Below are 23,408 nucleotides of genomic sequence, written 5' to 3'. Positions count from 1 at the left end.
TTACTGGGAACATTTTTAGGATGTCTGAGACCACTGGATTTCCAGTTGGTGTTCTGTGTCAGTGCAATTCTCCTATTACATACAACAGGAGGCTGGAGCAGGGTGACATGTCACCTGGAGAATTTGACTGGGCTGTGGGAGAGATGATTTTGTGTGTCTTCATCCTACAGCATGCCAGCTAAAAGCTTCTGGATCCTTGAGCTGTGTATGAACTGTGCACTGAAGAACTCAGTGCATGTCTTCCCAAGTGGAAGGTGCATCATTCAAAGGGTGAAATTAGTGAGCCCCTCATCCCTCCAGGCCATATCATATTTTCTCACATCTTAGTATGTAATGAGCCATGAAGCTTGAGGCCAAAGGTTTCCAGCACTGATTAAGGATGGTTGTCTCCCCAAACCCATGCATCCTTGCGGCTGTGATCCCACTTCCAGTGGCCAAAACATTCTAGGAAAAAAAAGGCAATTAAAATAAATTCTGTATTTTTTAAACAACCACCAAGCCATTAGAGAGATTTTGGGAAACCATTGTAAAAGAAGACTGAAGAACAGCAACATTCAAGAAATGGGATGTGGGCAGGCTGCTTTTTTAACTTCAGCAAAACAAATTTAGCTATATACAGTGTAGCAGTACACAGAAGCTCAACATCAATAGCAGAAGAACACACAAGTATTAAATGATTAATGGGGCAATTGTCAAACTTTCTGCACCTTGAATAGAGAAGGCAAGACAGAAGTATGTGTTTGTTTTTCAGCTTTGTGATCAGTACATTCATCCCTCCTGAAGCTACTGCTCAGCTCCAGTCCTTGTGTTTTCATCTTCTTTAGATCTGATGATTGCAACCATTGCACCACATATAATTTGAAATCCCTTGCCTTTAGATTTTTATTTTTAGGCTGACTGCATGAAGAAATGATCACGCTGTGAGTTGGTTTCCATTTAAGGAACTTATCTGCAAGGAATGAATGGGTGTTGTAGGAAGATTACATGTCAGATGGAGGAAGACATGCATTTCTATTTTGATATGATGGTAGGTAGAAGGAATTCACCTCTAAAGCAGCTCACTTGGGAATGGGATTGGAATACACCACATGAGGAGAACGGACCAGTGGATCTTCATCCAGTATCAGGAGAGGGGCATCACTTGGACAGGAGAGTGTCTGGAGGTTGGTAGGGCCATCTGTCTTCTCCTTTGGTGAGAGAAGCATGTCTCAGTACATATACATGTGCTCACTTCTGTTAGAGCACAATCACCCAACAAGAATAGCATAACTGAGCAACTGCCCTTATTTCCATGCAAGGCTGAGGTAGTTTGCAGTCATCTTGTGTATCCTTGCCTTCAGCCTTCTTAATCTGTGCTGTAAAAAGTTCTTCCCTGAGCCAAGAAACACAGGCTTGAACCAGTTCAGAGTTTCTGTCAGCAGTGGCAGCAGCCTGCGCTATCAGCACTGGGCAGGGAGCTGGCAAGAGGCCACGGCTGCGGCACTTTCAGCTTTGCTCCCGCTTGCAATGTCTTGAGTGAGTTCACAATTGGGCAAAATGCCTTTGCATCTGTGAATATGAGCTTTTTGCTTTTTTCTACAGCCAATATGTGTTTCTACATAAAAATACCACAAGTCTGGTGCTAACAGTCCTATCTGTTACTATAACAAATTATTGCCATTACACAAAGACCCAGGTAAGTTTATATGGAACCATCTCCAAACTATATCCTGATCTGTGCTGGGCATCTCTGTAGGAGGTACTAATGGGGAGCAGAAGTCATCAGCAATATGGAGAGATGCTTGTGAGTAAAAGCCAAGTGCTATCTCCTTGAATGGGCCCAGATGAGCATCTTTTGTTCCCATTGATGTCATCAAAGCTGGAGACCCTCAGCATCTACAAGGACATTTCCCAGAATAGACTGCAGTTGTTGGTGCGAAATATTTTTATATTTCTCAAAAGGATGATGTTATTGCTGGGAAGTGATCTTGTGAAACAGAAGAAGACACTAAACTGTCAGGCTGATCTTCTAATCCCTGTTCAGATATTAGCACTGGCAGTGTAATTAGGGAAATTAAATGCTAAATCTCCTTTCTCCTCTATATTGCAAGTAACAAGATCTCTGTGTTGGTTTTTTTTTTTTTTTTTTCTAAAAATCCAAATGATATTCCTTTCAGGACACTGTCTGAAACCTACCATAATGACCTTGCAGTTCCATCTAACCTAGGTTTATCACTATCCCTGAATATTCAGAAGTGCTTTGTTTTACAATAGCTGTAAAATAAGCACCGTGATTTCACAAACTGAGGTTTGTGGGAATCCCCTAATGTAATGCCTATATATCATACAGCATTTTTATATGTTGCAGAGCTGTGAATTTCATCTCTTCCACAAATTTTTCTTCTGTATCTTACATGAGTGTTATCAGGTCTCAAAATCTGTTGTTTAAGTATGTTACATCATTTAGAAAGATGCCATTAGCAAGACATCATTGTGACAAGAAGGAATTATTGACTCTCTCTGATAACTAATCCCAGGATCTTCCCATTGTTTTTTCCAATTAGGGTTATGATTTAAATGTTTTCTTTTGCACCATCGTAGTTAAAAATCCAGCCATTTCTATTCAAGAATGAGTTTTCCTTTTTTTAAACACTGTTTTTAAAAAGAAACTTAGTTTTTTTACTTTGTTCTTACATGCAAACTTGGAAATGGATTTGAAATAAATAGAAACATCAAAATAACTGAGAAAAAACCTGGGATCTATTGACAGTGGAACCATTTCGAACTATAAGTCTTCTCAGTGTTTGGATTTTTTTTCTCTGCAAGGTCCTTAAATCCTTGAATGCAAAATGATGAATAAAACACCAAGATTTGCTTTCATATTAATGTGTAGTCAAAACTTTCCTTAACATAAATCTCAGAATAAATTAATTCTGTGCTATGCTTTGACTCAATGACTCAGTGTTAATCTGGAGAGTATGATAGTGATCTACAGGTTGTAAAACAGTATGGAAAACAGTTCTCAGAAGAGTTCTGCTTACACTCTGATATATATTACTTTTTCTTGTCTTTATCTCTTCAGCTGATTTCTTCTTCCTTCTAACTTCAATCTGTTGTTCCAGTGGCTTTTCTTTTATACTGAATTAAATTTGTGAGACTGTTGCTTATGGTGCACATGGAGACCTCACGCTGAACTCCAGCAAACGGTGCAGAGACCGGGAACTCCACGGATGGTGAAATCTGAATCCAGCACTACCTGAGGAACTAAGCGTTTGTTTTGTGCTCAATTCCCACGGATATCCAGAGGATGGTGCTACTTGTTAAGAATTTCTTGTCTGAGTTAGAACTGCAGAAAATCTCTCTGGTATTGTGGCATTGTCTCATCAGTATCGTCTGTTTGTCAAAAGCAGTCAGCACCCTCATTCCGAGAAATGAAAAGTGAATTACAACAATTATTGACATGTATCTGTTCTGATCAGTTAAAGATGAGTTTTAGGGGTGTTGGTGGGAAATTTGCATCAGTAATAAAATTCAAAAGGGGATATGCCAATGTAGTGGAAATTTTAGTCCAATATAATTTTCTCTTTCTTTCCCACAGGTCAGGATCCTTATGAGAATGTGTTTCCTATAATACACTGCATCCCTTCTTGTGGCAAGGGACACCACTATCTCAGGGTAGCCTAGTTCACAATGTGATCTTGAAAGCTGCTACTTATAGTGTAGGATGGGGTGATGTGAAATTAGCTAATACCACATTATAGGAGTTTTAGGGAAAACATTTTTTTAATGGAAATAGTTTCTTTCACAAAAACATGATTTTAGTAAAAACTGAAATTGTAACAGCTTTGACAACTTGTTTAGATTCCCTTTCACGTTGGATTCAATCTGTAGAGCAAGGAAGTGAGAAAGCCGGCTTTGTCATCCCCTGGAGTCTACTGGCAAGTGATGTTCAGGAGAAAACTTGAAAATATAAGTTTTCTGCCTCTCCCTAAACTTGGGACATCAGCTGTTGCTAAACTTAAACAAAATCCATCGCTAAAAGCAGTTTGGACACACGAGGCTCTTAAACTTTTGGTGTTTGCAGGGGACAGCACCTGTGGCCCTAATCCTTCTGTTTGCTCTGCCAGGCTTGTGAACGTGCTGCATTTGGAAATTATGTAAAACGAAATGGATGGATATTTCAACACATCCACTGCCAGTGAGAAGCTCTTCCTTTCCAGAAGTGCCTTTATCAGAGGGAGCTTTTGGCTCACAGGGTTTATCTGAACAGGATCCCCCCGGGCTGCTGAGCTGTGGCAGAGGAGCAGGAGTGCAGGATGCCAGCGGCTCCCCCCGCCTCCTGCCAGGCTTGAAAGCCTTGTGCTTCATCAGCAGGGTAACTTCAGACTCGGTAACTGACCTTAGGATCCTTTTGCATTAATTGCTCTTAGCTGAAAACCCGATGACTTCATTTTGATTTCCTTTCTTTCACTCTCATATTGTTTTCCTGGAAAACTGTAGGAGCCACCAAGCTCTCCCTGAGCTGCAAGGAGATCAGAGGTGAATGCAGTCACTGCATCCCTTAACTCCTCCATCCTTGCTCGTTCCCTGCATACAGTTTTTTTCTCCAATTTCAGGAACATATGTAAATAATTAACTTACAAATTATACAAGCTTATCACACTATATCCTAACAGATGGAGAAACACCATTAAGTTGATTTGTTCAGCCAGCCACATGCTAGACACAGACCTAGAAAAAAAACAAGGAAATGAGAAGTTAGTACTCTTAACTGTATGTAACTGATCTCATGGCTGCTATTGCCGCATGTGACATTACAGTCCATTTACTGTGATCTTAATTCTGATCCACCCAGCCCTGTCACCATACTCTTTTCCCTATCAAATACCTGTTGTGAAAGTTTATTTCTACTGCAACAGAGCAATGTGGTTTCAGCACGCATCCAAATCATGCATAACCTAGCTGGTTCATGTCACCCTAGAAATAGCACTGAGATGTGGGCATGGGTCCAGTCTTGCTCTCAGTAGCTATTTTAGAAGCACTGCTTCAAGCATGGCTAGGGACCTTGGCCTGGGGAACTCACATACAAACACTGCCCCCTAAAAATAGTGATAGGCATGAGACAAAGGTGTTTTTAATGCTGGGAAATTCTCTAGCACTGCAGTGTACAGAGAAAGAGTTATGTAAAATGTGGATGTCACTTAGGTTAGGAAGAGCTGCCAACTAGAATAGAAAAAAAAAGTGCATTTAATTTTTTCAAAACATCTTGCAAAGAGTAGCTCTTGCTAGAGCAACAGAGATATTGAAGCTGGGACTTTAATGAAAGCAAACCCATTTGCTGTTGCATGTGATAAAGGCAACAGCCAGATGAGAAGTGCATGCTATACCCGGCACAGTTCTTACAGAGCATTAACATTTCTGTTCATTTCATTTACCAAAGGAAATAAGTGCATCACTCAAGTAATCTAGTCAATCATATGTAAATTTGAAACCTGTCTCTCTTGCTTGATGATGGTGAATAGAAGAATAATGCAAGACTTGGAAACTGAGAAATTCTTGCTTTTTAGCAAAAGGACGCTATGTTGCTTGGGCATCCACTATTTTTGTTGTAGAAATTGTTCCAGGATATCACAGCAGTATTGTATAGAGGCACTCAATGGCTTTTCACTTGCTGAGTTTGGTATCAGTTGCAAACAAGCCACAGCAGATTACAGCTCAGGTGAATTTGCCATGCCTCCTCGTGTGGGCTGCAGAAGCTAATTTTTTGACTCTGTGTTACTGCAGCTAAACTGTAACAGCCTGTTGTTGGGTACCCAGAACACAAGTAAGCACTGAGGTGAATGGTGACCTTTGTCTTCATTGTGGCCCTTGAGCCAAACCTGAGGATCTTCTTATAACTGACCAGTGCCTTATTCTGTATAATGAGCTTTGTACCTTTATTTTGAGGACAAGGCTGAATTTGTGAATATCTGGCTTAGAGATGAAATTTGTTCTTCTATACTTAGGAATTTTCATTCTGGAGTGTCTATTACTGGGACTGGCTTTTCTGCTCTCTGTTCCCTGCTGGAGTGGTCAGTGTAGTTGCACTCCCCCCAAAAGGCAGTGACGTCCTGGCAGGGGAGACAGTGGGGCTCTGATGCATTTTCTGTGTGTACACATGGGCAGTGTGTGCGGTCTGTGGCTGCTTTCTGACATGGGAAATCTCCTTACTAAAGTCTTTGCTTGGCTTTACACTACTGCTGCTAACTGAAAGTCAAGCCAGTGAGGGGGTTTTACTGCTTTGGAGATAGCTTATGTATTTGTAACAGTCTTTGGTTGGGATTTTAAAACTCTCTGCAGTTTTAACCTCTGGACTACTCTATTTTGATCTCTCCATGTTTTTTTTTTTTCTGAGGGTTTTCACCCTGACCACTTGTGAGAAGTACTTGTACACTATTTATTTCTCACTTTATTTTAAGGGCTATATAAATTTTAGGGAAGCACTGCCAGATGACTATCTGATACCTCAATTCTAATTCACCCAAAGATGTGCTGTTTCCAGTACCTGCTACTACTCCCCTAATTCCACAGTACTCATTTGACTCAGATTTGCTTACACCTCCTCCAGACTGCTTTTCTGACAGAAAGCTTCCTTACAGTAGTTTCTATTCCACTGCTGAAACTCTGCCTTGACATTCAAGGGCCATCTGGAGGGATAATGAACTGGTCTTCACCCCATCCTCCACTGCTGCCTTTTCCCAGCTTATTTTCACACCTCCATTGCAGGACGCAGCACCTCAGGTGTGACCCTGAAACCTCACAAAATCTAACCCCCTTGCCCCACCCTCTATTCCACCTTTGGCAATGGAAGTCGGGGTTTTTCTGGTTTACTGTTCGTTTCTCTGAGTTCTGTGCAACAGTGCACATGTGAGCCCAGTGCAGCTCCCCCGTGGAGCCAGCCCTGCCCCCAGGGCTGGAAACACTGCTGATGATGCCCAGGTACATGTTTAATGCCAAATCAAGTGTGCGTTTGGGCTTGGCCTATTTGGAGTGCAATAGCCTCAATTTAGCTTTACCAGAAAGGGCTGTGTTATTTGCTGGTAATTAGTATGCTAAGTGCCGTGCTGAAATGCCACTGAAATACCAGGTGTTGCTGGGCATTTCTGCTCTGCTTTTGTCTGTCAAGATGGTAATGAGGTGATTCACTGTGTCATCCTGTGCTGGACCGTGCTCAGCCTGCCTTCCCACCGAGACCTGCCGTAGTGGCTCACTTGTGAAATGCCTGATTTTTGCTGTTACTATTTGAGTTACTCTGTCATTACTCTGTGCAACTGGGACAGTGACTTTATTGAGATGTATTCCAGGCAATATTTTCAATATAAATATTTATGGGTAGAATTTTCAACTGTTATCTAGGAGCACAAATCCTGCTGAATGTCAATGTGATTCATATTCCTACCAGAACTTTGGGAAATGCAGCTCCACACGTCAATAATGACAAAAAACTTGCTATCTCTGTGGTTCGAGTAGATGGCAGGCTGAGTTCCCTGTAGAAACAACTCTAGCCCCAGCTAGGGCTGTATGCCTGTATGTTGTATTTAGCTGAGAATAAAGTAGACTTTTGAATTCTGAATTCTGCAGTTGCAAAATAGCATTTATAGAAAAAAAAAAAAGTATTATTCCTCGCTTTTATTCAGTATAAAACCCTACTACTTTTGAAATTTTTCTAAAGCTTTCTTTTTAGTGCAAAATTCTACTACTTTTTTAAGCCTTTAAGCTTTCTTTTCAAACACTCTCATGATTGCCATTCTAACTAGGAAGAGAAGTATTTGCAAATGAAAAAAAAAAGTATGAGTGATGGTTTCTCACAGTATCTGCATCCATAGCAGAAGGCTGGGAAAGGAGGGGAAAGAGAAAGGAAAAAATATTTTTCCTGACTCACTGTTTAAATGATAAAATGTCCATTAATAGGATCGTATTATAAAATTATAATTCTAACCTTTTCAAAGGGTTTCCATCACTGCAGATCTTGCAGCTGGTGCAATTACAGTATGGCATAAACATTTTGCTGGAGAGTTTGATTTAATTATAGGAAGACTTTTTGTAAGGTCAGTGCTGTGGTACAGAACTTCTGTTCTTCAGGCATTCACTCTAATTACAGTTTTGTTTCTGATGCTGGGCCTGACTGATCTTCATGTCTTATGTAGAGTCACTCCTGTGCTGTATCAGTCTTAGAGAGATCTCTCACTGCTGAAAAATAATGAATCTAGCATCTGGTTTTATCTCTGGGACAGCTGCTTGCCCACATTTTGGTGTGTTTTTTCCCCCAGCGGGTGAGACCTCCTGTATCTGGTCATGAAAAGGGTTTGCTGGGCTGCAGCTGGGAGTGTCATGTTGTAGAGGTGTCACCTGTGTACTAAGACTCGTCTAGATAGCATATCCCAGGTGCTGCCTCCCTCCTGCACTGTGACCTGTGTGCCCAGTGCAGTTGCTTGGTGGATCTGGGTCACCAGCTGAGTTTCATGTGAAGAGGCCATGACTCTGAAGAGAAGGCATGGCACTGTCCTGTTTGTGCGTGAGGTACAGGCCATGCATCTGGTAGGATTGAGGTCTTGTGAATTTTGATGCCTGGTGAGTGAGATTTTGGCAGAACTCTGCAGGCCTACGGGCTTTGAGGGGTTTGCCAAACCACTCACTCCCCTGCTAGCATTGGTTTTGATAAGCCCCTTCTAGATCCTAATGAAGACATTGCATCAGACTGGCCTCACAGCACTACCTGCAAGTTTTTACTCCTTTTCAGTTATCTTTCTTTTTGTAGGGACTTCCCATGACAGAACTTGTTATGTGGCCCAATCCAGAATAATTCTTTCCAGAAAGAATTTGAAGTGCACCAGAAATGCAGGAAGTGGAATAGGTTTGTAAGGAACAAGTTGTGCTAGACAAGCTCAATTTTAATTTTTTTTTTCTATATAATTACAAAATTGATGATGTTGGGAGCAGAACAGGCAGGATTGCTCATGTGTCAATATAGTATAAGTGTTCTAAAGACAAACGAAGGAGAGAGCAGAGGAAGAAAGTGATCTGGAGGGCATTGACATTGCAAAGGGGAGGGAAGGGACATACTGTGGTGCATCTGCTTTATGTCATGTCTCCTCAACCATGTGCACTGTGGTTAGCAGGGCTAATGGGGGGATACAAACATCTCCCTTTGTATCTCTTCTGTTCTGCCCTTCCCCAGCAGAAAAATGCTGTGAAAGCCATCTATTCCCCCCATCATCAATCATTTTCTAACTAGGTGTAACAGTTACTTTTTACCAGTTAAGGACCATTCTCTACAGCACAACTTCCTACTTGTTCCAGCATAGCATGACATCTTGTTTTAAATGTTTCAATCAATTGGACTTCTGGCACTTCCCTCAGGACACTATTCCACTCTTGCTCTAAAGAAAGCCGCATTAGAATTTCTTCTTCACTAGTCAGCAAAATTTTTCTTTCACTAAGCTGGGGAACAGTGCTATAGGAGAGGGCCTGTAATAGAGAGGGAAGAAGTAAAGAGGTGAGAAATAAAAAAGAGCATGAAGGGAGAGATATTGATAACTGTCTGGACATCTGAGACTCTGGTGAAATGAAACATTTAACCTTTGTTTCTTGTGTCTTCTACTTTTCATAGCAGCAAGAAGGAAGAAGAAGTTTTTCCATTAAAAAAAGGAAATTAAAACTCCACTTATGTTCTTTGCTGAAGAACTCTGAAGTGTGAGGGTAGAAAGAGGAAATGTGTTAATTACCTAGGACTGGCATTTTTGAAGGTACCTAAAGAACTTCAGTGCTGAGCTCTCCCTAAAACCCTGGAAGAGTGGAGTGACAAGCTGCATAAGCTCTTTTTCAAAATCCTCTCCTTGAAGAACGTATTAAAGCAGAGGTGGAAATCAGAAGACAGAGAGAGTGGTACAGATACCCATGTAATGATCAGTCCTGAGATTGGCAGAAGTAATAATTAATTATTTGTTCTGCAGCTTTGTCTATGACCTGCCTGTTTATGTCAGGGCCCCACTGGGCAAACACACAGGGAAAAGAAAGTCTCAAGAAGCTTGCTTAAATGTTTTATTCATTGCATTAATTTTTGCCTGAAGAGATTTTTTCCCTTGGGGATGGAGGCCTTAAGAAATGGTTCAAAGGAGTGTGTGGAATTTAGCCAAGAAGCTGCCCCTGAAATTAATGGCAGAGCTGGACTAAATCCTTCGAACCATTTGGAAACCAGCCATTGACACTCAGACAGGTTTGCCCCATGGTAAAAACCTTTTACTTCCTAATGATTGAATTGGCCTTTTGGGTTTACCTTAAAGGGTAAACATACTCCTCAGTGCTATTCAGCACTGTGTGCATATGGCAAGCAGGAGAGAGAACCAAGCAGATTCAAGAAATATGAAGTACTATGGCCTTTTATATAAAATGAAGCTGTGAGCAGAGTTTGGGTCATAGATGCTGGTCTAGTCCTTCAAGTTTAGACACATCAGATCAAAAGCTTAAATTTCAGAGCAGTGCTGATGATTGGATTGCAGCTCAGGACTGGAGGCTGCTGCTGTTTCTATTCAGAGAGTGCAGAAATCTTCAGAAATTTTTAAAAGATCAACCAGGAAAATGGCTGTTTGAAAACAGTATCAGGTGGATTTAAAGTCCAGGTAATGCTGTTGCTTAATTCTGCTTTTGCTGGCATGCCCAGAACAGCTGTGTTTGATAGCTCCCCACAGGCAGGATGACTTTGAAAGTCAAGTAGTGTGGTTTTGTAGTGTCAGCCTTCCTGGCATGTCTCGAGGATGTGGCTGCTTCGGATAGGATTGTGGGAATATGAGAGCTGCCGGGGGAGCTTGGGAACTATGGCAGTAGACAGGAGAGGGGGAGAAGAGAGTGGGAGTGCTCTTGGATGTGTCTGCTAACTTTCGTGGCACTGCTTTGGTGGATGTTTCTCATCTTGAAGCAAAGCCCCACTGCTAGCTAGTGAAAGGTGTGTCAAGGGGCAGTATTGATTTTGCACATTGCTTAGGAAAACCTTGTGGATGTCAAGATGACAGCATAACAAACCCACTAGCTAGACAGCAGGCAGCTGGGGGGCACAGTCCCGTGCCCATGGCCCTGAAGCTATGGATTCTTCTGTGTGTGAATTTACCAAGGTGTGAGACTGAGTCAGGTCAGTCAGGAGATCTCGCACTCCAGACATTGTTAGTCAGTAGGGAACAGGAAGATTTGGTGAGCTACATGCTGTAATTTGGGCCAAGGAGCAAGACTCTATCCAGGCTCTACAAACACTGGAGAGAAGGCACATCTGCTGGAAAGGGGGTTAAACCCAGAGGTTGTTGTGAGTCTAACTTGTTAATAGATACATTGTGTATAGCCTTGCCAGGCTCTAGGCTCTGTTGCAGTGAAGGCTGCAGGCTCCTTCCTGGCTCCTGAGGGCTGACTGCCTGTATGGTCCAAAATCTACCTACTTTCTTAAACCTCTCTGAAATTTGATAGGACTTGCAGAGGGCAGCACAGGGATATTCTCCTATCTTAGAGTCACTTAAGCAAGGAGATCCTGAGATAAAGCCCTCTTGTCTTTCTCCTTGTCCTTTCTTTCTTCATATCTTTCTATGATGCTATGATATCTTTGTTTTCTGTCACAAAAGACAAACAAAGAGAATCAGCTCCACTTTGATTTGTTCCTCTTCATGTGCTAAGAACCAGGCCTTTGACTTGAATGTCCAGGGCTATGTCTCAGCATGTCCTGGAGGAAAATGCTGGAGGATTTCTAGTCTGGTTGCTCTTGCATGAGCTGGGAGGACTCCTGCAGGCTGCTTATCCTAACACTGCTGGTGTCAACTCAAAGCCAGCCTGGGCAGAAATCTAGGAGGGGGAAATAGGAATTTTAATGTGCTTCTCCCTCACCAAGACTATTTTTCATGTTCGTTTGTTTGGATCACATTCTGTGGGAAGTCCAGAAAGCCTGAAAGCTGTTTCCAAAAAGCGAGAGGTTGAGGGTTTCTGACAGAGGAAGGATGAAAATTTAGATGGAGCAAGAAAGCAGGACAGTGGAGATGATTACATTGAGGGAGCTCTGGTTGGTCTCTCAGGCTCCTTTCTTTAAGCTACAGGGGTGCAGGATGGGAGGAGGAGGAATGACTAAGAAGGACAATGGAGGCATTTGAACACATTTCCTGACCTCTCTTAGAGATAAAATGAGATATGGAACTTTCACAGATTGCCTCCATCATCCTCCAAGCTTCTCTGGGTGTGGGACCACCCCCAGGGATCCAGGGGTGCAGTCAGAGTTGTGTGAGACAATGTTCACCCCCATGTGGTACTTGAGGTAGAGTAGGGAGGTGGTAGGTAAACTTTCCCCTTTCCTCCATCATGTGCTGGGATGCGGGTGATGCTGGAGCCTTCCTGCCCCTTTGTCCCAAAGAAAGGCTGCTCTTTTACGGTGACAGCTGATGACAGCAGACTTGCCAGGTACCTGCAATGCTCCCAGCCTGGCATGAGAGATGGAGTGATGTAGCCTTAGACTGATTCTTCTCTGGCTGTACTCCTCTTGTGGGGCATTCTTCAGTGGGGCACTTCTCATTACCCACTGCAACCAGCTAACTAAAGAAGCTGTTAGCTGAAGGACAAAACCATTCTTCCCTAAATGGTGGAGTCACCTGGTTCCATCTCTCACCTTTTTACAAAGCCAGTGTCACAAAAACTCCAACGTGGTCATCAGAAAACAGACCCCAAAGGGCCACACCCTGAAAATCTTAATCTTACTGGTTTTATATGGCATCTGCATAGATCCTGATGCCACTTTACCCTTGTACCAAGCAGAATTTGTTACCACCTACTATAGAAATGATGGTCTCCCGCTTTTTCTTCAAAGAACTTGCTTTCACCACAGATGGAAGTCATCTTATGAAGATTTGCAATCTCTTTGGATAAATATGAGGCCACAGGATGTTCTTTTCCTTTCTTATTGTTAGACCTCTGCTCTGTACCTCTCTTCTGTTAAACTGCAACAGGTTCTGGCATCTCTTAACAGCCACCTCCCTGTACATGGAGATTAGACAAACGGACATGACCAACCCAGATCTTCCCGGCTCTGACAGGCTGGGCCAGGTTGACGTGCAATGAGCCGGAAGGCAGGCAGACCAAATCTGTTAGCAGCTCTTGAGTCAGGGGGCTGGTCTTACAGTTTCCTTTGCTGCTAACATCTACCTTTTTAGCTTGTCTTGTTTGTGCCCTAATTCTTGACAGTTTCACTCTCTGCATGGGCAGGTGGGAATATATATCAAACCTTACTGGTGGAAGTCTTTCAAATCCAGTACATGTTTCCCATGGTATCCTGGTGAGTCAGTCTTCTTTCAGGATAGAGGTGTGCTTGAAAAACTTCATGCATTGTTCCATACAGCAGGAAAGACCCTCCCTCTGGATATCATGCTTCAGTGTTCTACAGTGGCATATTATTCTGTAGCAAACACCCTTGGGCTGAGTCATACTATTAACATCAGTGTTTGTTTTTAATCAGGCAGACCAAGTGCCACCTTCAGAACCAGACCTGTCAAAGAAGGCAAAGCACAGGGCCAATTGTTTATTTTCTTTAGTGATTAGCTCCATTCTCTTTGCATTCCAGACAAACAGCATCCCCACTGTTCTCTGACTAAAAGCAATGTATCCCCTTAGCACGTGGCATGCCAAAATTAACTCCTGGACAAAAAAGCGACAAGAAACAAAGGGTTGTTTGTTAAAAAAAATCTATTTATGCAGGATCAGACATCCAGACATGGCAAAATAAGTTATTGTATTTATCAGCGATCATGTAATCCTACTTTGAAGTTACAGCAATGAACCTATAAAGATTAATGTATTTTTGGGTAAAAAAAACCATCAGTCTTTGAAACATGATTTTGCAATCAGGACAGGAGGTAAAAGCAGAGCTAGATATTCAGCAGATGAAAGTCTATGTAATTCCCTTCAAAAGTTCTGGTTATGTCTTCACCCACTGTGAATCTAGCTCAGAGTGTTTTAAACTTTAAGTACTGTCCCAATTTGAAGTGATTCTTTAAGACCAAGCCTGACTTTCTTCATTTTCTGTATGTTGGAAATAATGGGGTGAGCTTTAATATATTTAGGTGTTGCCTCATATATGGATTTTTAAACTGCAAGTTGAAGGGAGATTATTTTCATGGCTGTTCCCTGTTAAAATACTGGCACAGCATCAGTGAGCAGTAGGACCAGCAGAATCGGCCCTCCCTGCCTTCATTATTGCCTCAGGCTGAAAAGTTCTGTTGTATTACATTTTATACACTGCTCAGTAAGACCTTGAAGTGCAGCTGCTGAACATACTCTTAAGAAAGTTTCTCTCTCCCCTTGTTTTCTATTTTTCTGTGCCTTGTTCCTCTCATGAGGTCTGCTTTTTCAAATCTGACTGCTGTTCTGGCTTGAAGGAATTCACATATTTCTGGGAAAGAATCCATCTTTCTGAATCCACTTGTTGTCAGGTAATGTTTCCTGCCCATTGCATTAGTTTAGGTGTCTTCTGAGTGTTCAGAGCTCCTTGAGGATTACATGGATATAAGCATAAGTATGAAGAGGAGAAGTCCTGTCTTGGAAAAGAAACAGGACATTGCATATTATCGTAGAATGGTTTGGTTGGGATGGACCTTAACAATCATCTGGTTCCAACCCCAATGCCATGGGCAGGGACACCTTCCACCAGATCACATTGCTCAAAGCCCCGTCCAACCTGGCCTTGAATATTTTCGGGAAGGGGGCATCTACCACTTCTCTGGGCAACCTCTTCCAGTGCCTCACAGTGAAGAATTTCTTCCTTATATCTATCCAAAATCTACCTTCTTTCAGTTTAAAGCAGTTATGCATTGTCCTATCACTACATTCCTTGATAAAGAGTCCTTCCCCATCTTTCCTTTAGGTCTCCTTGAATTACTGGAAGGCTGCTGTAAGGTCTCCCTGGAGCCTTCTCTTGTCCAGGCTGAACAATCCCAACTCTCTCAGCCTGTCCTCACAGGGAAGGTGCCCCAGCCCCCTGATCATCTTCATGGCTTCCTCTGGACCTGATGAAACAGGGCAGGGGGCCCAGAGCTGGACACAGTACTCCAGGCAGGGTGTCACAAGAGCAGAGTAGAAGGGGAATATCACCTCCCTCGAACCGCTGGCCACACTTCTCTTGGTGCATCCCAGGACACAGTTGGCTTTCTGGGCTGTGAGCACACACTTCTGGCTCATAGTCAGTTTTCCATCCACTAATATCCCCAAGTCCCTCTCCACTGGGCTGCTCTCAATCCACTTATCACCCAGCCTGTATTTGTGCTTGGGATTGCCCTGACCCATGTGCAGGACCTTGCACTGGGCCTTGTTGAACTTCATGAGGTTTGCACAGCCCCACCTGTCCAGCCTGTCCAGGCCCCTCTGGATGGCACATCCCTTCCCTCCAGCGAGTCGACTGCACCACACAGCTTGGTGGTGTTGCTGAATTTGCTGAGAGTGCACTGAATCCTGCTGTCCATGTCACTGACAAAGATATTAAAGAGCACCGGACCCAACACTGACCCCTGAGGAATGCTACTCATCACTACTGTCCCCATGGACATTGAGCTGTTGACCACAACTCTCTGAGTGTAATCATCCAGCCAATTCCTTATGCATCAAGAGGTCCATCCATCAAATCCATGTCTCTTCAATTTAGAGAAAAGGAGGGCATGTGGGACAGTGTCAAACATTTTGCACAAGTCCATGTCATTGATGTCGGTTGCTCTTCCCTTCTCTACCAGTGCTGTAACTCTATTGTAGAAGGCCACCAAATTTGTCAGGCACAGTTTGCCCTTAGTGAAGCCATGTTGGCTGTCACCAATCACCTCCTTATTTTCCATGTGTCTTAGCATAGTTTGCAGGAGGATCTGCTCCATGATCTTGTTGGGCACAGAGGTGAGACTGACTGGTCTGTAGTTCCCCAGGTCTTTATGTTTGATAATAAGCAATGTGGTCTCTTATAAATCTATAAGAAAGAAAAGAAAGGAAAGATAAGAAAGGAAAGAAAAAGAAAGGAGAGTCAAAGAAATACGGATCACCACCCCTAGATCCAGCATTGTCTCAGCTCTGGTAATCTTGGGTGATGGGTGCACACAGAGAAAGTTTTCTGTTGCCTTTTAGGTTCATCTTATCAGCTGATTAGCATACTAGACAAATAGAGGCAGGTATTCCATGAACAAATTTCCATGAGAGATGGGCAAAAGATGGAGCATGGGTTCTGTGCAGGCGTTGGGGGCAGGAATGGGATGCATTAACCCTTTTGTCGAATTGAGTCAGTTGTCACAATCTCCCCCCACCACCTTTACCTTTTCCACAGTTTTTGTTTCTTGGGAAATTATCCAGACATTAGCTCCATCTGGTGTCAGTTGTTTATCTTTCTTACCAATCTTTTAGCTCTTCTTTGAAGATATAGTTGTAAATGAAATTGTAGGCATTAAGCCAAACATATGGTTTCACTCAGACTACGTCTCCTTCCTTTGAGGCTTATCTAAGGAATTTGGTCATACAACTACAAGGGAGCAGAGACATGCACCCTTCAATACACCCTGTGCTTCCCTAGGCAGAAAATTCATTCCTTAGACTAATCACAAAGGCCTCAAATTGTCCTTGAGGTCTTCTGTGTCGATGAATGTTTGAGGTATTACTTCCTTCAGTTCCTTACACAGATCCCTGAAGAGGTCTAAGCCTGCTCTCCTGAAGTCCAGGGCAGTGAGCTTGCTGTGTGGTCTCCTCACCACCTTAAGGATCTTGAAATCCACCATTTCATGGTCACTGCAGCCAAGACTGCCCTTGAGCTTCACTCTCCCCTGTGAGAACAAGGTCCAGCATAGCACGTCTCCTCATTGGCTCCTCTATCACTTGGAGAGGAAGTTATCATCAGCACATTCCAGTAACCTCATGGATCGCTTTTGCACTGCAGGTTGTTCCTCCAAGAGATATAAGGGTGGTTGAAGTCTCCCATGAGGACCAGGACTTGTGAATATGAGGCTGCTCTTATCTGTCTATAGAGGGCCTCATCTGCTTGGTCTTCCTGGTTGGGTGGCCTGTAGCAGACCCCTACTATAACATCACCTGTCCCTGCCCTCCCTTAATCCTGACCCATAAACTCTCAGTTGGCTTCTCATCCACCCCCAGGCAGAGCTCTATGCACTCCAGACGGTTGTCAACACAGAGAATGACTCCTTCTCATCTCCCCAGACTATTCTTCCTAAAGACACTTTCCAACACTCCAGTCATAGGAGCCATCCCACCATATGTCCATGATGCCAATAAGATCATAGTTCTACAGAGTTGTACATGTCTCTAGCTCCTCCTGTTTATTCCTATGCTATGTGCATTTGCATAGAGGCATTTAAGTTGGGCCCCCAGTGAAGTTGAATTTCTCTCTGGAATTCCTTTGTGCTGTTCTTCAGGCGCTCGTCTGCTGTCCTGTGATCCCTCTCCCGGCTCTGGGCATTTTTTGCTGGCATTGGCAATGTCATGGTGTGAGCTCAGAAGACAACTGAACACCACACAGTTGCTCACTCTCCCCTTCCTCCCAGCAGTGGGAAAGAGAAAATAAAACCAAAGGCTCGAGAATCAAAATAAGGACAGAGAGGGATGTCTCACCCATTACAGTCATGGGCGAAAGACAGACTCATTAGGGGAAGAAAAAAAGAACATCAATTTAATTCAAACACCACCACTACTTAACAAACAGAGTAGGACAGTGAGTATAACATCTTAAAAACACTTTCCCCCAACTTTCCCTTCTTCCCAGGTTCAGCTTTGCTCCTGATATCTCTACTTCCTCTCCTCCAGTGGTACAGGGGGCAGGGAATGGGGGGGTGCAGTCCATACCCTACTTCTTTCACCTTGGGGAGTGGAGGAACTTCTGGCATTCTTCCCCTGTTCCAGCATGGTTCCCCTCTCACAGGAGACAGTCCTCCACAAACTTTCTCCAATATGAGTCCCTCCCATTGGCTGCAGTGTTTCCCTATCTGCTCCAGCATGGGTCACCCCCACATGCTGCAGTGCTCCCAGCACTGAACTACAACGGTGGGGGCTTCTTCCTCCCACAGTGTCCCGGCCTTTTTTCGGTGCAGTCACCTGCTCCCATGTGGGGTCCTCCATAGGCTGCAGATCAGCATCTGCTCCACTGCAGATATCCAGGGGTGGCAGGGGTGGGGTGGCCTCTGCTGTCTCACCATGGGATACAGGGGCATCTGCACCAGTGCACCTCCCCCTTCTTCTCCTTTCTTCCACTGACCTGGCTGTTCTCCTCTCAACTCTTCCTCACAACTCCAACTCCTCCTCTCAGATTCCCTTTCTTGAATACATTATCACAGAAGCAGAACTAATTGGTTTGGCCTTGGTGCAGAAGTGGGTCTGACTTGGATCTGGGAGATCTTTGATGAGCTTCTTACAGGGAGCCACTGCTGTAGCCCCCTCCTCCACTCCAAAAACCTCCATCACTCACTCAAACCCAGGACACTGAGGTTCCCCTTCCCAGCAATTTTATCTTAAAAGCCCTTTCACCAGCTTGGCTAGCTTGTCCGAAGATACTCTTCCCCTTTTCTGACAGGTGGACCCCATCAACCCCCTGTAGACCAGGTTTCTCAGAACAAGTCCCATGATCTAAGTAGCCAAATCCCTGGTTGTGGACCCAGTCCTGTAACCATTTATTGATTTGCCAGATTTGACTGGTCCTTTCAAACCCCTATTGTGTGTGCTGGAAAATGGAAAAAAAGGGATGGGTTAAGTGTATGTGACCTTGCCTTGATGGACTATGTGACCTCATAAAGTCCTTTTCATCTCTGTTTTCACTTAGTCTGTGATAAACACGTCGTGACACATGCATTTTTTGTATATTTTACCTCTACAGCCTTTTGCAAGGCCTTTCATTGCTTATGTTTTCTTGAGCACAGACTTTCTGTGGGCAAAAAAAGCGAGGAGAGCCTAATCAAGTCTGTCCTGCATGTCAGTACTGTACCCTCTTCTCTTTCACTAATTGAACTTGAAATGACTTGTGAGAAAATGGTTGGACTGGATGATCTACAAGGTCTTTTCCAACCTTCATGATTCTGTGATTCTGCAAAAAGGATAAAGGTATTATATTAGGATGTCTCCACTTCAATTGTCTTGATCTGAAAGGGAGTGAAAAGGCAGAGGGACTTATGGAAGTATCATTTTAGTGTTTTGCAGGTCACACCACAGAAAAGTCTAAAAAAATGAGCTGATCAAATGGGTGAACTTTCTTCACGGTAAAGGAACCTCTAAGCAAGAGTTTTTGAGAAGTATATTGAAGGCCCCAGGGAAATGATCAGTAAGTTAAATATTGACAGCTCTATTTATTATTTGACTTGACTTACACTATGCAGTGCTTAGTGGTGTGCAAACTTAGGAACTGCTGTGCTTCGTGCTGTATAGATCAAGGATAATTTAAAATTGCCCTTGTAAAGACCTTGAAATTATAACACATAAGGAGCAAATGTGCCTGTATTTTTTTGAGCAAGGAGCTTTGCCATGAGGGGTTAAAGGAAAAACAAGAGCAGCTTTAACTTGTTAAAATGAATTGATGAGATGTGCTGATGGGGTGAATGGTGAGAATTAATTTCAAAAGACAGAAGGTATGGTGGTACACAGCTATTGAAAGTTTAAAAACTCAGCAGGATGCAGTCTCTACTGCTAATTTGACACTAGTGGCAAGCAGGTTCGACCTCTAGAAGTTAAGAATCTTCTCCTGTCCCAGAGATGGGGGATTATTTAAGAGGTGGAGACTGGAGGGAGATGTGCAGATAACATGACACATAGTGACATAGCTGGCATTTATGAGCTTTTTACACTGGAGGAAGCAGTTCTTCAGTGATGTTTGGTGAGATTTTCAGCTCTTAGGCTTGCTGCAGAGCTTAAAGCAGCTTGTGAAATATAATTGCACAGTGTGAAGGGAAGGAAGAAGTTTTGAGCAGGCAGAGACACCAAAGTACACATCTTCTTCACAATGGGGAGGCAAGATATTTCACCAGAAAAAGAAGGGTGATGTGTGAGAAATCTTTGTACTTAGCTTGTGAGAACTGGAATAGGAAGATGTGTGACCAGGGAGAGAAATCCGTCTGTGACAAGGCCTCTGATTGTGCCATAGCAAGAAAAGGCTATAAAGATGAAAAGACAATAGTCACCAACTATATTAGAGAGACCAGGGTGCTGAGTACTCACAGCACAGATAACTTTACAGATGTTTCTGACTGAAGAGGAGCAATGGAAGATAGACTGACATCTTGGTGGAACAAAGAAGTTGCTATACATAGTCTCTGAACATGAAAGAACCATTGCTCAGAAGGGTGTGAACTGGAAAGGCAGATAATTTGAGTTTCATAGCTAGTGGTGCTACGCCCGTGGTGTGAGCCTCTGGAGGTTTTGGAACACAGATTATCTGTGGTTTGAGTGAATTATAAAAGCGTGACATTTGAAGGAGTCAGCTATACTGAAACATGACCTTACAGTCTCCTTACTCTGATTGAGGCTAATGAGTTCACATATGTTTGATAAGTTGCTATTGTTTCTTGCACTGTAAATCATCTTGTTCTTTTATTACCTCTGTTGGTTTTGTCTGGTCACTTAGCTTTGTTTTGTTCCCCTATGCTTCAGTACTGTTGTATGTGTCATTTTCTGTCAGCAGGCGTTTTTATCACTAAGCATATCCCAAAATTGAAGGCCATAACCCTTTGGGGATGGGTCAGGAGTGGTAAGTCAGATACAATATGTGCATTTAAAGGCTATGGTAGTATGTGACAAAACTTTCTGAATAAGTTACATCAGAAGAAACAAAGGTGGGAAGCTAGGAACTGGCATTTCTCCCGTGTCAAAAGACTAGCTAACAAGTCACAGGTGGTCACAGCAGAAGCATGGGAAGAGCATGATTACGATGGATTGTGGTGATAGCTTGTGTGCACTTGCATGTTTGGCCTGCTTGTATTTCCCAGCAGTTCTTAAAATATTTTACATAGTTTGCTATTTCGTCCAGATAGAGTACAAATTGAGAACTACCAGGGTGCAAAGTCCATTTTCATTGCTTGACTGGGCTTTACCCTCCTACTATCCTTTTACTTCCAGTTTGGTCTAATACCTCTATGGGATGCTGGCCTTGTTGCAGTAATCTCTCACTGCACAGACCTGTGAGTGAGGTGACTCAGGAGGGTATGGAGTGAAGATCATTGATTCCAGAGTGCTCCCATCAAATTGCAAACACTCCAAACTACTGGTTTCCTTCTACTCAGGAGCGAAAAAAGTGTTTTTCGTTTGAGAAATAACCTGGCAACTAAGACTCTTATTAGAGGGCACTTGTTGACCACTGGATCTGGTCATCTGAGAAAGAGGGCTGTGATTGTGTTGGACAGAAGCTTTTCTAGTTGCTCTGTTTGATATTCCAAGAGGGGAGGGAGGAATCTCCTTCAACTCCATGTATGGATATTCAGAAGCATGAAATGGAAAGAAATTTTGTTTTGAATGCAAATGGGTCCTCAAGGTTTTGCTAGAGTAGAAGCCTCAAAATATTTGTTCTGCCACAGAAAGTGCAACAGTGTGCTTGGAATCCCTGGTTTGCTTACATGTGATGAGAAGCAGTCTGTATCCTATAATCTTGCTTATAACACTGACCCAATTTATCTTAAAATGTCTTTTGGTGTTTTTGGATGGGCAAAGGAGAACTTTGCCACTGTTACTCCTACCAGTTCTGTCCTTCTGGAGAGACTGTGTCCCCCGACTCATGTGAAGGTGGAAGTGTGTTGAACTGCAGAGGAGCCTGAGGGGGAGAGGAAGTTGGACCAGAGATCCCAGTTTGGAGGGAAGGTTCCTCATCTAGATGTGCTGAATGGATGGGATGAGGGAGAAGACTATATCCACAGCACTAGCTCTCTGCATTGGCTCTTGTTACCCATGCTCCGTATCCAAGCAGGGGATTGTCTGTGCCACAGAGGAAGCGTTTGCTTGGAGCTGGCAGGGCTATTTAACTGAGGTGCAGAATTTCATCAGTCCAGAAATGCTGCTTGTTTGTCTGACTCGGCTTCCAACACAACACCAAGACTAATAACAAATCCTCCTGGATCCAGTTCAGGTCTCTGCATCATAGTTTTAGAACAGGAGCACAGCCAGGGCCACTCCACATTTAATGCTGATTTTAGCTGGGTTTTATCATTGCTAGCTGTGCAGGATCTGAGGTGATTTCCCCCAGAAGCTGTGCCTTTGCACCTGCTCCCCAGCACTTGGTTTGGAAAGCCTCTTGATTGCTGTGCTCTGTTGCTGAAGGCAAGGTGTGAGCTTTAGGGTTGGCTCGCACCAGACCCCATACACCTGAGTGCTGGGGAGGTGTTGCAAAGATTCAGCTGCAACCAGCAGACAAAGTGAAGGGTTGAAGCCTGGAAAAACTGATCCTTTGTGGGGACCTTACTAGATTTCCTAACTTATTTTAAAATAATTGACAGATTTCCCACTATCTAGGATGCTCCAGCCCGTTCCATGACTGTGAATTACAAAATGATGTTCTGCAGGTTTGATTTGCAACACCAGCTTAGTCAGGGTACGAACCCAGACCCAACTTGAGCCCTGTAAACGTGACTAAGATATGAAGCATCTCCAGTTTCCACTGCTTGGGTTTGTGGCTGACCTGCACTTCTGAAAATGAGGCCAGTTTGAGCTAAAAAAGAAAAGTAACCAAACCTTCAGCAACTTTTAAAATATGTTCACATTAATCTCATTAAGCTCAATTTTTTCAGAAGCTAATGAGGTTAGTATCCTGAAGGAGTATTGTGATACTTCACAGTGGCAATGCTCTGAGATCCTTAAATGGAAACTGGTAGAGAAATGGCCAGCTGTGTAATTTTTCTAGAAGAGGAAAAGGGGGAGGGAAATTGCGGTGTAACTGTGCCTGGACAAGGGTGGGAAATAATCATTCAGTGTGTAATGACTGAGCTGTCTGCAAGATAACAGTGTAAAAATGCTTATTAGCAACACATTTCAGAAGACCTCTCATCTGAATTGCTTTGCAATATAAAGAACTTGATAAGTTGTTAAAGAAATAAAGAATATTCTGCACAGGCTTCTCTAATTATGCCTAACTGTAAGTTTTAACTGAGCAAGGAGCTCCATCTGCTTCAACAATACGATTTATGATACAGTAGCTTGGCATCCTCCAAGTGCATCACAACAGTGAAATGCAGTAGCCGATGTAAATACTTCCTAATTATGCACAGCAATGGGAATTCACAGATGGGTAACACCACCATCTACCAAAGACTTGCTACCTATAAATCCTTCTTGAAACAGTCTTGTATTACAGTGGATTCTGGTAGTTTCTGGGATGGATTGTTAAGATTCCATTATCTAAATTGAGTTTCAGGCACGAGTGGGCTCAAGTTTGC

The sequence above is a fragment of the Athene noctua genome, chromosome 2 (assembly GCF_965140245.1).
Source record: "Athene noctua chromosome 2, bAthNoc1.hap1.1, whole genome shotgun sequence".
Taxonomy (NCBI): Eukaryota; Metazoa; Chordata; class Aves; order Strigiformes; family Strigidae; genus Athene; species Athene noctua.
Note: the sequence above shows the minus strand (reverse complement) of the source record.